This window comes from Cynocephalus volans, chromosome 11 (assembly GCF_027409185.1).
Source record: "Cynocephalus volans isolate mCynVol1 chromosome 11, mCynVol1.pri, whole genome shotgun sequence".
Lineage (NCBI taxonomy): Eukaryota > Metazoa > Chordata > Mammalia > Dermoptera > Cynocephalidae > Cynocephalus > Cynocephalus volans.
Window position 1 is genome coordinate 108753122 of NC_084470.1, and position 14670 is coordinate 108767791.

Here is a 14670-nt window from a genome sequence, read left to right on the forward strand (position 1 = left end):
ATAGCTGAGGAAATACTCATATCAAATGCAGAATAAGTGACTTATTACATTATCAGTTCCTTTGGTTGAAGGTTAGCTAATTTGGACATATTTAAATATCCCAAGAAAGCATCTAAGCTACTGATTTCCTTTAAATTTTGGTTTTGTATTTATAAATGTCTGATCATTTACTTTGTATACTAACTAGTGGGTTAATTTAAAAAGTGTGACAGGTTTTATACACATGCTTACTTTACTGTAGGTTTACTTCAGTTAACAGTACAAATAATATCAATAAAATTACATATATTATCATGCACTTGAAAGGTTGACATTTTGATCACTTATATAAATAACTAGAATAAAAGCTAAGTTAGGTGAATAAGTTCAAGTTTTTCCTAAGTATAATAAATTTCATTAAAATAATTAAAGTTTTCATCATTTATGTGTCTGTATCTAAGAAATGTAACAGAAAATAAGCTTTTAAATATACTATGTGAAAAACACCTGCTAAACAGAATAAGATATTATCAAATATGGAAAAATAACTAAATCCTTTATTTTCATAGGACACATTTAACTATTCATGTTAAAATAGTGCTTTGAAATTGTACCTTACTCTTATTAAAAAATAGATATGTAATTTATTGTCTAGTTTTATATGTAAAATTTTTAAGAAAATAATCTGAGCATTTTCCTCAAAGATATCAGAGACAAGTAGAAGGAAACATTTTAAAAATAAAAGATTCTCTTTTCTACCTCAGTGTCCAGAAATGTTGCAATTGTCTGTTAAAGGCTACTAATACAATACTTCATACAAGGTTACTTATGAAACACACTGACGTTTAAAAATCACCAAGTTATGCTATTGCAGCAGAGCAATTTTTTTCAACATAAGATTACATTGCAAAATAAATGAATTACTTGGAGTGGCATGGCCCCCATTTTGCCACCCTTCTCTTGAAAATTGCTTATTAATATGAAAAAAGGAGTCAGAAAATAGCCTGTTTTACTTTATGTATAGTATTTTGGGGCTTCTGCACCCAAAGAGCCGGGCTAGCTGCACATTTAGATTGTGTTGGCAAGCTGGTACAATGACCTTTCTGACCTGCATCTCAAGGCTATTATTAATCGCTAAGTAACCTGGTAAAGCCAAACAAATTTGTTTCCATTGAAAGGATCTCTATCTATGTCTGAGAATTTGTTCTGTACCAAACAAACCTCATTAACTGTGTCCATTTTTGACAAAGAACCAGGAGTTAGAGGGATTGGTGACCTTCCTTTGTCCGTAAGGTACATTTCAAGGCAATTACATATGAATAAATAAGTATTTATACCAGAAAAAATAACACTTATATGTTACATAAAAAAGTGAATGTTCATTTCAATCTTTACTTTCTATATTATGTAAACAATAAATATTTGTTCTATAATTCCTCTTAAAAACCTTTAAGTTAATTTAAAATAACCAATGAACTGCCATTATAATTACTCAGAAATGCATGCATCCAATTTTATATTACTCTAAAGGTAAGTACAGTAATTTTCTAAGGAATTATAAAAATAAAAAAAATGCATCTATAAAGAAGTTTGTGCTCTATAAATGGTTTAATCAATATGAAGAAACCCTGTGTAAAAAGAAAGGCCTAATGTCATCGAAAACATATATGAATGGGTAAGATACAAAGAAGTGCACAGAACTTGGATACAAAATCAGAAGTGCAAGTTATTTGAAGTAGTAAAAACAGTGCATCTTCAGGATATGGAAATGAAAATAAAAGTGTGTATTTTGGGGGCATAGCAAGGACAGCCAAAACTGGGCATTATGGAAAAGAATGTGAGCGTCCAGTGCATAAAGACAACACACAGGAAACCCAGAAGGAATGGGAAACCCTAAAAATAAATCCGAGAAATTTAACAGAACATTAGAAAAACTAATCTGGGATAATCTCAAAACACAAAAGTAGTTAATTTAATACATTCATACAACTATGGAAAAAATCAATTCTCAGGTTCCTAACTGATTTATTATAATACTTGAGAGTGTGCAGATATATTGAACAGCACAGTAATATTAATGTCAAATATTTTTGTTAAAGGACAAAGTAGGAAGAGCCCAATAAATTACTTACCCTTGATATATAAGTTTTTGTTACATCAATAGGGATGATGTAACAAAAACCCTCACTGTGAAGGATGTAAAAAAAAAATGAACCCATTAAAAATTAAAGGATGGAAATAATTCTAACTAGGATTCCTTACAAAATTATAAAAAATTTCCTACTTTTTTTTTTAATATGGAATTTTTTTAAATGCAGTACTTTTAAAACAAATAGGTTATTAATATATATATATATTTTCATTTCAGATGTATTTTCTCATTTCTATCCTCAAAAAAATCACCCTACGATATATATGGGATAGCTCTTACTAATTACCCTGTTTCACAAATATGGAAACACATAAAGAGATTAAATGATCTACCCTGAACAATAAATCAGTTAATGACAGAAATAAAATTAGAATTCCTACATCTGCAGATTTTCTAACTCCAGACCAGGCTACAGTCATCCTGATACATGAAATATCAGGCAGAAGATATTTTTCACTGTATTAGCCACACATATTTTCCTTTATCTTATGATCCTGTTTTCTTCTATACAAAGAAACTTGGATAAGCCTCAAGACTTTCTGTATCATTTCCATATCTATAAAACATTCTGATACTAGTTTTAAAATAAAGATAAAAATTCCTGAAAGTTTTGCATATCTGAATATATTTTGTTAATGATATTTATAATGATAATTAAATATTTATGCTTTCTAATAATGATAGCAATGATAAAAATAATAACAGCCCCTGGGAGGCAATATGGTGGAGTGGTTAAGGTCATTTTATACTCTGAAATGACACCTGGTTATAAAAGCTCTGTGGTGCTACTTATTAGTTGTTCTGAGCTTCAAAATCCTCATCTGTAAAATGCAATTATGTTAGTATTAGCATTTTCCTCATCAAGCTATTGTGAGGCTCAAATAAGTTAATTAATATGAACTACTCCGAGTAGTGGCTGGCACATAGTAAGGTGCTACATAAATGTTAGATATTTACTGAACGTTTACTATTAGCCACATACTAGACTACTTGCTTTATCTCCTCAACTGGATATGAAACCTTCATGCTTTCTCTAACTCCCTTGATGGTCTCCTCGTTTCTTTCTTCTGATGATTGTGCACTTTGTGGATGAAATTCCACATATAGAGCATGGACTCTAGCTTCATAAGAGGTATGAGGTATGGGGTAAGCCTTGACTAGCGAGAAATGGGAGACAGAAGGGAACCACGCAAATAAATTTCCCCTTTCTCTGCCTTCCACACAGTGCTCTGAGGAGTGGTTTCTCCTGAAAACCTGGAGAAAACCTGTGTGGCCAAAGATAGTAAGCGTACCTGCTGTGCTATGTTGCATCAGCTATGAGACTCTAGGCGAAGAACAATGGCTGGGCTGCAGGAGCTCATCGCGTCACATTCCTCCCTACAGGACCAACGCACCCAGTCCTCCAGCTGCCAGGAGTGTTGGCTACAACTGCTCATAACTCTAATCTCACTGGGGAAAATCAGATGTCCCACCCCAGATTTGTCACCCTCTGTCCCCAGCCTGCATACAATAACTAGGAAATGAGGGAGTACATAGACCCAGACTCTTTTCTCAGTTTGGGACCAATCTAAAGAGCCATCAAATCCCAGAGCTTCCTGAGACTGGCTGAGACTTCTGATGCAATTCAACTTTTCCCTGCCCTCCTCCTCCCTTCCCTATGAGATGTTATTCCCCAAAATGCTCCCCAATAAATCTCATGTACCAAATCGCTGTCTCAGAGTCTGTTTCCATCCACAACACTTCTCACCCTCTTTTTCTCACCCTTGTTACCCTGGTCTTGAACCACCCAAACAAAGTATCAGCACTTCAATCCTTGATTTATGTTTTGCTTTCAAGTGCTTTTTAGCTAAGATATATATACATTACCTCATTTAATACTTTTATAGTCCTATGGGGCAGATATTATCACCTCCATTTTACAGATTAGGAAATGAGATTCACAGAGATTAAATCTCTGCCCCAAACTTTTGCAACCAGAAAGTGGTAGAGTTAGAATTTAATTCAAGTCTGACTCCAAAACCCATGCCTTTAAACACAATACTATAATCATAATACATTTTTCCCAAATCCAGTATTTTGTTTAGATGTCAATAAGACTATTTTTTTCTAAGAAGGTAACTTGAATATTGTAGTATTCCAAAGCACACAAAAGGAAAAAAGTGCTCTGTTTTGGAATAATTTAAATGAGCTGTCACTACCCTTTCATTATCAGATTATACAATTATAGCTGGGTAGCTATGTGTGGCCATGAGATACATAGACTCTTGCATTTGCAGCCCCAAATCTCCTCTCTTTTTTACAATATGCTTTCCATTTGCTATTTTCTGAGTAAGTACAGAATGCTAATGTACATTATACTTATGGACAAAAGAAGACTGAAACTGAAAAGATGCTTAAAAGCTGTTTGGCACAATGCAACTAACAAACAATAAAAACCTACAAGGACTTTCAGAATTGGCCCCTGCTTCTCTCTCCATCTCACTTCATAGCACTAGGCTTTAGTCACAATGGATGTATTTCATTTCCTAGCAAACCATTAATTTCTACCTCAGGACCTTCACTTATATTGTATTTCTTGCCTTGAATTTCCTTTACAGCAATTTGAATTCTCCTTTCACTGTTCTTCTCACTTGTAACACCATAATTTTGTTTTTCCTCCAAGGAACTTAACATTTATAATCATATATTTATGAAAATATTTGCTTATTAAATATGTCCCCCCCACTAGACTGCAAACTCTATAAAAATAAAGACTATGTCTATGTTGTCCATATCTATTTGAATAAATAAGTAAATAGATTTTTGAAAGACAGTCCTGGACAGTAGCATCATTATATTGGACATTGCTACAGATTGAATTGTGTCTCCCAAAGTTCCAGGTATTAGAAACTTAACCCCTACTGTAACAGTGGTAAGAGGGTGGGAAATCCTCTTACGGTAATAGAAAAGTGGGGCCTTTATGGGTGATTAGATTATGAGAACCATGCCCTAGTGACTGGACTAATCCATCTGATGGTTTAATGGTGGTCGTGGGCATGGTTCTGAGAGCTTTAAAAGGACAGTTTGTGAGAATCTCTCTCTCTCTCTCTCTGTCTCTGGGCTCAGCCATTCTCCCCACATAACAGACTGCATCTCTGTGGAAAGTCACCATCTAAGAACAAGGCCTTCCCCAGGTGTGTTCTCTGGACTTTGGACTTCCCAGCCTCTGAAACTGTAAGCAGTAAATATTGTCTTTATAAATTACCCAATTCTAGGTATTTTGTCATAAGCAATAGCAATGGACTAATACAGATATAAACTGTTTTAAAGAAATTACTCAATTGTTTCCATATAAGTATGTATATGAATGATGGCAGGAACTAGAGCAAAGAGACTGCAAAAACAAGCACACAATCCTGCTCGTCCTGGGCTCAAACGAAAGCTAATAATTACTACCTCTCATGCAATCATATGTGTTTTCTTGCATTGCACATTTTCTCTTGTCACAATGACTTTTCCTTTTTAATTACTTCCTAATTTTGTCTAATGTCTGAGCCAAAGGAGAAAAGTAATACATTTCTATAAACTATTTTTTGATAAAAAAGAGCACTCTTCTCAAAATTAAATAATTTTCACAAATTATTTTTATAAAATGAAAAATATCCAAACTCTTAATTACAATATATTCATATATATTAATATATGTGCAATATGTAACATATTATATATTAAAGACTGAATATCCACAGTTCAATATTTGTTCAGTATACACATTAAATACTTCATTCACCATAACAAAGATTATTAAAAAGATGGACGCCTATGTCATTCAGAAGAGAGCTATGTGTTCAGTCATTCTTTTTGTTTTTCTAGTTCATTTTGAAATACAGTACTAAAAACAAAATCAGTTTATAATTTTTATTTTCTCTTTTTGTAAGTCCAGAACAAAAAAAGAAAAATCTCCACCTGTTCCTCCAAGAAGGCTTCACAGATCCCCTCAATAATGTTAACCTTCAGCCTGAAAGGTCAGGCGGGATTAAGGTTTTCTCATTCATGTGCCCCTCCCAAAGTACCAGGCCTAACATCTGGTATAAACTCAGTGCTAGCATCTCAGCTGACTAGTACTTCACTTTGGATGGGTTAATCAGGAGAGGGAAGAAGCCACTTTGCAAAAAGCCTCTGTAGGGAAGTGGGTTGGAACCAGCATTCTGGCTCTTTGCCTAGGACAATGGCTCTCAAATTGTGATCCCTAAACTAGAAGCATTAGCTTCACTTGGCAGCTGCTAGAAATGCAAATTCCCAGGCCCCACCCCAAACCAGCACTATCAGAAATTCTGGGGTTGGGACCTTGAGGCAATCTCTTGCCTGTTAAAATTTAAGACCACAGTCTACAGCAATGAAATCTGGCAGATCTATTGGAGGATTAAGATGATTCAATTCTATTCACTAACATGACGTTATGAAGAGATGCTACTATATTTCAGTTAATAATCTTAATGTGGACATCACCATATTAATGAATGCACTGAGAAGTACTACAAAAAAAAAAAAACAGGCTACATACATCACAATAACTTCATAAAAATCATAATTTGGACAGAGAAATAAAGGATGATATGGAGATTACTTTAAAAGCACAAACACCCAAAATTTCAGAGGTAACTGCTACCAACACTACATAGATTTCTCAAATAAGAACAAAATGCCATCATCTGCATCATCTTTAAGAAAAAATAATTCTAAGGAAATAAATTTAAACAACTTTCTAGTGTCCTTACTCCATGTTGATGGCAAATAAGGCCAGCGTGGGCTTCTGCTGTAAGATGCCTTCAAAATAAAAACAGCATTAGCTTCTGCTGTGGTATATTATGACATGAAAATATTTAAGTTAAATTTATTGAATGTATTTATTTATGTTTCATCTCTAACAATTGTCTGCTCTCAATATGTCCACATTAATTTAACCAAATAAGTAGACAATAAAAGAAAAAAGAGAAGGCTAAGTCTAAAATGCAAGAAAAAATACTAACCATAATAAAGCCAATTATATGCTTGGATTGTGTATTTAAAATCGAAAAATATTTTGAGAGCTACAAAACCTCGGAATAGTTTATCTGGAAGTCATTAAGATACCCCAAATATTTTCATTAGAAATAAAAAATTCACTTTAAGTCAGTCAAACCATTTAAACCACTTATTTTATCTACTTTATTATTTACCTAGTAACCTACTCCTTAGATCTGTTTGACAGGTGTTGCAAATTTCTTTAGGGCATCACTCACAAATGTGAAAAACATTTTAAATTTATACATTCTGTAGCACACAGTCGTTAACTCAAGCATTCAGATTGTTTCTGATTTTCACACTTTATTCTGAAACCTGGAGTTGAGATTTTAATACTTTGGAAACATTTAGAAAGGTCCTCTCATTAAAAAACATAAAAACAAAAATCTTTTGGTTATCTTGAAAATCCTTTGTCGCAGTATAGATGAGTTTCTCTTCAAAATGTCTAAGCTATTATAACAGTTAATATTATGAAAAAAATTAGCGCAAATTTGTTTATTCAGTTGGATAGTCACGAGTATGTTTAAGATATTAAAGGAAATAAAGATGTGTAAAGTCCAGTCCCTGACATCAAGTGGCTTGCAAATAAAACAGCTAATAACTAATTAGACTATAGACAAATTAAGTCTATGAAAGAAACACATTTGCAATGCTTAAGTTCAGAGAACACTCTTCTGATCACAGAAGATCAGAAAAGGATCAGAAAAGGCTTCATGGAGGTGGTGGCATTGGAGTTGGGAACTGAACAATGAGCAAGTTTCACCAAATAAAGCAAGGATAGGGAGGAGTGGTATTGAAATCAGGCCAGAGGGCCGGCCCCGTGGCTCACTCGGGAGAGTGCGGCGCTGGGAGCGCAGCGGCCCGCTCCCACCCACTCCCACCACGGGTTCGTGATCCTATATAGGGATGGCCAGTGCCCCCACCAAGGGTTGTGCCCCCACCAAGGGTTGCGATCCCCTTACCGGTCACAGAAAAGGAAAAAAAAAAAAAGAAAAGAAAGAAATCAGGCCAGAGCACCCACAGGAAACTCTTTAGCAGACTTTGACCATCAATAGAAAAGGGCAGAAATGCACTTTAGAGTAGAAGAAAGGTTTACTGGCCATAAAAGATTAAGTGGGCTCTGTAAGGGTAATGCTAGCAAATTTATACTCTACAGACTAGATATTTTGAGAGTGAAAAAGGTAAAAAAGATGATAATGGTCTATGTTATAAAATTACAATACCATGACTTCACTCTGATCATAGAAAGGGATTGCCCAATTGCTCCATTATTTCATTTACCTACTTTGCATGATTTTTAAAAAGCAATAAGACTCCATTCAAAGATCATTCATGAAAATCAATTTTTTTCTTCTTCTGGCTTTTTTGAATCAACTTAGTTGAAAAGAATTTTTTGCACAGTATTCTTTCTAAAAATATGCACATATTTCACTGTAAAATTATTTTCTTTGTATTATCTAGGTAATTGCTGTAAAAGGAAGTAAAATTTGATACAGTGTCTATGATGTGAAATAACTGAGTGACAATGAGCTAAGTATAATAACAGGTATAATAATAAAATGTATTTACATATTTATTTTTGGGGGCTCCAAATGCTTTCAGACATTAATTCATCCTCATAACGTTCTACTGAGGTTGATAAGGGGCAGGTATCATTAACAAGGTCCCTGGTCCTCCTGTGAAATGAAATGACTTTACAGGTGGTGACTTTGAGACACAGCATGGGGGCTTTCCTTCATAAAGGTAGATCAAGGCACATTACATTCTTTCTTCATTGCATATCTTCACAGTGATTCAACTGTGGGGGAGGAGGATCAACCTACTGAATTTATGCTTTGGGTAGAGTTCAGGGTTGAGGTAGCTAACTTTTCAATTCCATATCAAAGGAATTGTATACTCTTATTTATTTTGGTTTATTCAAACATCACACATTAACTCTCATTTAAAGTGTGTTAACCTCATTTTAAAGCAAAAATAATTGCTGCTGCTTTTGCATGCAATTCTTTCAACACTGACAAGGGCCATCTCTAAATTAATCTCGATGCCATCATAAAGCAATAACAACATACCATAGGGTGGTGTCAACATATTTAAAATCTATATACTACAATGTATTTTCAGAAAATATCTGATGAGTTTTGGGAAACTATTTATTGACCAATTGTTTTGTAATCAATCTTAGAAATCATTTCCATATGCAGGCCAAAGAGAATCTCATCCCATTTATTGTTGGATAAGAAAATATTACAAAATAATGGTAATAGAGAGAACAGGAAAAGATAGAAATACACTGGAGTGATTTTCTTTCTCCACTCTCTTCAGTGCCACTCTCATGAGAGGAAAGAGATAAATTAGAAAGAAAAGGGGATGGAAAAAGCTGAAAAGCATTAGAAGGTGAAATTTAAAAAGTAATCTTTTAAAAAAAGCTTAATGATGCTGCTTTGTCAACTTACTGCTTTTGTAGTAGGTCGTCAGTGCATAATTTCCTCTTTGCCACAAAATTTCTGTTTCTTTAGGTATACTTATATTCTAGGAATTCCTATTCTAAACTATAATATTATAAGATACATGTTAACAATTGTTTCCAAAGAAGAATATGATTCAAATATTTATTTTGGGTTTGCTTAATTCTTATGTTAAGAATATACTCTAAAATATAATCTTTATGTTTATAGTTTACATATTTCTAGAACTTCAAAGTATTCTTTTACTATGGAACAATTAAAAGGAAGGAAATGTAACAGATTATGATGAGCAGATTTATATTTTAGAAAGATCATTACAGCAGCAATAGGGAGGAGAGACTGCAGAGTGAGAACAGAGCTAGAAAAGCATTGCTAGGTCTCTGTCACCAACAGAATAGAGAAAAGAATCTTTAGGATGAACCCTATGTTTCCAGCGTGGGTGCCAATAGAATGGTCCAATTCACCACAGTAAGAGGAAGAGGTGTAAGGAAATAATGATTTTATACATAAACGTGCTTAGATGAGGTGTCTGAAGGATGTCCAAGCAGCAATGTTAGCAGACAATTGAATAGATGGTTAAAAAAATCAGGAGAGAGTTCCGGGTGGGCAAATACTTGGCTTTATGAATCGTATAAGGGACAGCAGAAGTCCCAGAAGTGGTAGGGATTGTCTAGAGCATGCAGAGTGAAAAGGCACATGCATCAAAGAAGGAACACTGACACTTAAGGTCAGGCAAATAAAGGAGAGTACACAAAGAACATGAATAAGAAACCATTAGAAAAGTAGAAAGGAATCCAGGAGAGAGGGGTGTCAGAGAATTCAAATTCTAACAGAAATTAGAGAAGAAAGTGGTCAACTGTGTTATTATGTTTCAAAGAGGTCCAATAAGATGAAGGCCGAATAGTCTACTGGGTAGTATTATAAATAAGTTTTTGGCAATACTTACATTTTTCTGAATACAATGCTATAATAACTTAAACATATCTTCAAGTATTCCTGAAAAAGTTTGTGTATTACAAATATATTAAGCACCTGCATCAAGATAAATTTACTCAATCAGCAATATGAAAAATAGCATTCTCAATCCTTATCACAGAATTATAAAGAAAAAAAAGGAAAATTTCTTCCATCCATCTCCTGTCAAAAGATCAGCTAAGAGAAGTAAGAAATAAGAACTTCTAGTCCACCAAAAGTTGGAGAGTTCCAGTCCTCACAGGTGGCAAACCACAAGGCAAGTCCATGAACATTTTGGTCCCTTGCTTTCCAATGAGTAACATTTTAGTATGACACCCTCAGATTTTTTTTCAAACATCAGTACAAAAAAGAGGGACTTTTAATTCAGACTGCTTTTTTCAATTAAAAAAAACAAACTTAATGAAGACACTGTCAATTACATTACTCAGTGTCTCCTACTGAGGATTCACATGTAAAATTTCTTTAAGGATCAATGTTAGAAAAAACTGTTTCTTGGCATATGCAGCAATGTTTCTCCATTTAGTAAATGGAACATAATTAACCCTGATCAATCGCACCATTAGAATTATCATATCTGTATTTTCCCTACCGTGGTCTTTATTTATTTAACTCTTTCCTTATATATCCTTTTGTACACTGCTTGAAATTTATTGTGGAAGGAATTAAACTTAAATATCCAACAGAATAAGCTTTTCCCTTTTATTAACTCCTTCTTGGGACTGAAGTTTTTTTCTTTTTTGTATACTTTAATTTCAAAAATTTTGAAATAGCAAATTGTTAAAGGTAGCATTCTTGTTAAAAATAAATATATGTGAAAAATAAATATAGTATGTGAAAACATGGTTGATATCATTCCATATTTTAAAATGATTATATGGATTATATCATCAATTACTAATTACGAATAAACTGTAGACTGTTTTTAAAGCAAAGAATATATGCTATATTTTAGGTTGGACACTCTGGCATGTGTTATGGTCTAAATTCTACCAAATTAATTACTGTAATTATTTTATCCTTATAAATAAAATGATTCTAGAAAAAAAGTTACATGTATAGTTAACATTACAGACTAATTTCTTTCTTGAAAGCTAAAATGTTATTTTCTTTACCTCTTAGGCTAGCCTATGATTTACATATAATTAGATAAAGCCAAATTGCTATCATGTAGTTGGCTGCAACCAAAATATTATTTTAAAAATGAGATTTATTGAAATGTTATATTTAGGTAATCATATTTATTCTCCTTATTTACACAATATCTATGGTGCTCTATTCATGTCCTTGAAATAGGGAACGGGGACACCACAGTATGAAAAAGTAGCCTAGCTGCTAGAGTTCATAAATTTTGTTCAGCTTTGGATGAGTTCAAAGAATTGCCATGTAAGAAAAGCCTTACAGAGGGAATTTATCTGATTATGGCAGTAATAATTACCCAGCTGTTTATTGCAGATAGAGAAATAATTCATGTAGGCAATAGGCCGTGGTGGCAATGACACTCTGCATTTAGTAAATATGCAAACTGTTCACTTCTAATTAACCAAGCTAGAGGATGCCCTTATTAAATGTATAAACTAAAAGTGCCTTCTTGACAAGTGATGAATTGTTACAATGCACAAACTCTTGCCACAGAATTATTGGAGTGAACTTGGGGCTTAACTTCATTAAGAGATCTTGAGGGATAGTTAAATGAGGATGGACAGCATAACAAGGCTTACCTGACAGCCAATGATACGTTAGGGCTTAATGGAACTGCACCTCTTCTTCTGTCTTACTTAACTGTTCAGATTCATAATAGATAAATTGTGAAATTGCAAAGTTAATTTGAGTTTGAATAATAAAAATAAATGAAATAACATGACAGCCCACTCATGGAGGCTACCTGATAGTTTACCTATTGAATGAATCCACCAAACAGCCATTTTTTAATGATTCAAATATCTTTCATATATCAAAACTGCAAACCTGCCACTCTTTTCCCTCACTTTAAAATAATTTGTTTAACAAAAACAAATGGCTTTGTGGACTAGCTTTAAAATAAAGTATCTTTAAAAAAATAAATGGGTAAGTTTTATTAAAGAAAAAATATACAATACAGAAATTAATCTTAACATCGATTCTGAGTTTTAGTTAATTTTACCAAATAATCAATTATGAAATAATTCATTGCCTGTATTTTATGCTCAGCTTTACTTTAAGATAAATATTCATTCTTTATCAAACATCTATGCTAATATTTGCATCCCACTTGAGGATTTTATGAAAATACTACATAGAGGAAAGTCTTAGACATATTGAAACAAAACTAAAATATTTTAAGTATTCAACAGGTAATATCTACCTCATAGTTTTGTTGTGAAAATTGAAAGAGACAATTGAGTGCAAAGGGCTTAGCACTCAATTACAAGTGCTTGGTATATAGTAACTGTTCAATGTATGTTAGCAATTTTTAATGTGCTTGAGTGACAATAGCTCTATTTGATTAAAAGATTAATTCCTAATTCTTGATGACTATAATTTTTTAATTTAACATCTACTATGTTTCCACTATTGTTTTTTATTTCTTTTAAGTTGAATTTACAAAACCCAAGGTAGTATTACGTACTCTGCCAATACAGATACTTTGTAAATAAACTGGTACTAATAGTCAAAATGGTAAGGTAATTTTAAAAAGCACTCTAGGCAGCTAGTCAATACAAAGTAGGTATCACAGAAAATTACAGTAACTAACCGTATTAATATCTAAACAACTTTATGAGATATTTTTCCAGATGAAAAAAGCAGGGTGTAGAGATATTAAGTAACTTGGCTAAGGACAGAAAACTATGCATGGTGCAGATGCGATTCACGATGAGGTCTGTTGAGACTCTACCCCGGCTCTTTCACCTACATCACGCAGCCTCTGAGACTATAAAATGTGTGAACTGGCATTTTGGATAACACCAGATTACCATAGATGTTTGCTTAAAACATGAGAGGAATAGTATATAAAAGTATTATTACATATTTTAAGAGAATCAGACCTTGCCACTATTTAAAGTCAAATGTGACGCCTTCAAAGTTATAATAGATAATTTCATTAACAAATTTTATATGCTATGAAAGAACACATAACCCCTGTCGTCACAAAATTTATGCACTTACTTACATATAAACTTTTTTTCAATGAATACAATGTATCAAGAACTATAACAGGAAGAGGAAGTGGGAAAATTATCTATATTGTTAGAAAGATAAAATTTCCATGTCTTAATGAGAAGGTACTATAATCCAGGGCTAAGATAAAATTGTTTTAATTAAGAAAAGAGCCATGTATTCAGAATAAGAGTTTTTAAAAAGGACTTTATAAATGCATTTGTAAGTTCAGAGTAACTAAGGTTCCACACCTTGAAGAATAAATGACACTCCATTTAAGGAAATAATAATAATTATAGCTAATATTTATTGAGTGAGTGCTTATTACAATAATTATGTGTGATTTCTAGGAAAGACAGTAAATACGTGCTGTTTTGCCTATAATCCGTTTCTGAAATCAGCCAAAATAAACCAAAAAAAAAAAAGCAAAAATATAGGGAAAAATCTGCATTAAGACAAGGGAACAACATTCATCATAAACTTGGGAGAATAACCAGGAGTTGAATTAATGAAGAATATCTGACAGATTGAATTCAATTTAAACCCCAAGTACACAGTATCTTCCTTAATCACAAAATCAGTGTAGTATGTGGACAAGTTTGATGTTGGACAAGTTTGATGACCCTAGTCATCAAACATCTAACCCCAACTTAGAGGAATAAAGACTGGAGATAACAGGAATGCAGGACTGAGGAGGGAATTTGCTGCTGAGCCATTTCCCTTTTTGTTCATCAGAATTTTCGATCAAGTAAAGACCTGATGGCAAAACTGGGCTGGAGGAGAATGTGAAAAAGTAGCCTGAGAGCTGCTAAATAAAGTCAACCGAGACAACAAAAGGCAGTTTGTGAGCACTAGAACTTCACACAGGTCCTGCTTCGTAAAACCAGTATCTATAGTGTCAATCAGAACTTGGTGGGGTAG

General features: G+C 33.3%; 1 protein-coding gene across 1 annotated transcript in view; it reads right to left on the minus strand.

The window, feature by feature from the left end:
• Positions 1 to 14670, minus strand: part of SPATA17 (spermatogenesis associated 17) — a 245377-nt gene that overhangs the window by 144460 nt on the left and 86247 nt on the right. The gene's annotated exons all lie outside the window — the stretch shown is intronic.